General features: G+C 38.0%; 1 non-coding gene across 1 annotated transcript; it reads right to left on the reverse strand.

Moving 5' to 3' along the window:
* Positions 1-16: 16 nt before the first annotated feature.
* On the reverse strand, positions 17-104 carry TRNAS-GCU. Its single transcript has one exon. It is a non-coding gene; the product is annotated as a tRNA-Ser (tRNA).
* Between the last annotated feature and the right edge of the window lie 272 nt (positions 105-376).

Here is a 376-nt window from a genome sequence, read left to right on the forward strand (position 1 = left end):
AAGTCATCGAAGGAAACGGAAAGAGAGGGATTCGAACCCTCGGTACAAATAAATCGTACAACGGATTAGCAATCCGCCGCTTTAGTCCACTCAGCCATCTCTCCAAATTGAAAAAATTACTATGTTACGCTTGAAGCCAAAAAGTCTTTATTTCTTCTTTCACTCTATTCTATAGATAGATAAGATAGATACAAATTGGATTAGCAAACCAACTCGAATTTTATTTCGATAACGGGTATATATTCCATAGAAAGAAAAGCGAAATCTCCCCCCTTTTTTAGCCGAAAGCTCCTTTTATTCCCCGGCTTGTCAGTACCTAGCCGAGCCATTTCTTACTTTATTCCAATGCAATGAATGATAGATCAACTCATTTCTC

The sequence above is a fragment of the Papaver somniferum genome, unplaced genomic scaffold (assembly GCF_003573695.1).
Source record: "Papaver somniferum cultivar HN1 unplaced genomic scaffold, ASM357369v1 unplaced-scaffold_32033, whole genome shotgun sequence".
Taxonomy (NCBI): domain Eukaryota; kingdom Viridiplantae; phylum Streptophyta; class Magnoliopsida; order Ranunculales; family Papaveraceae; genus Papaver; species Papaver somniferum.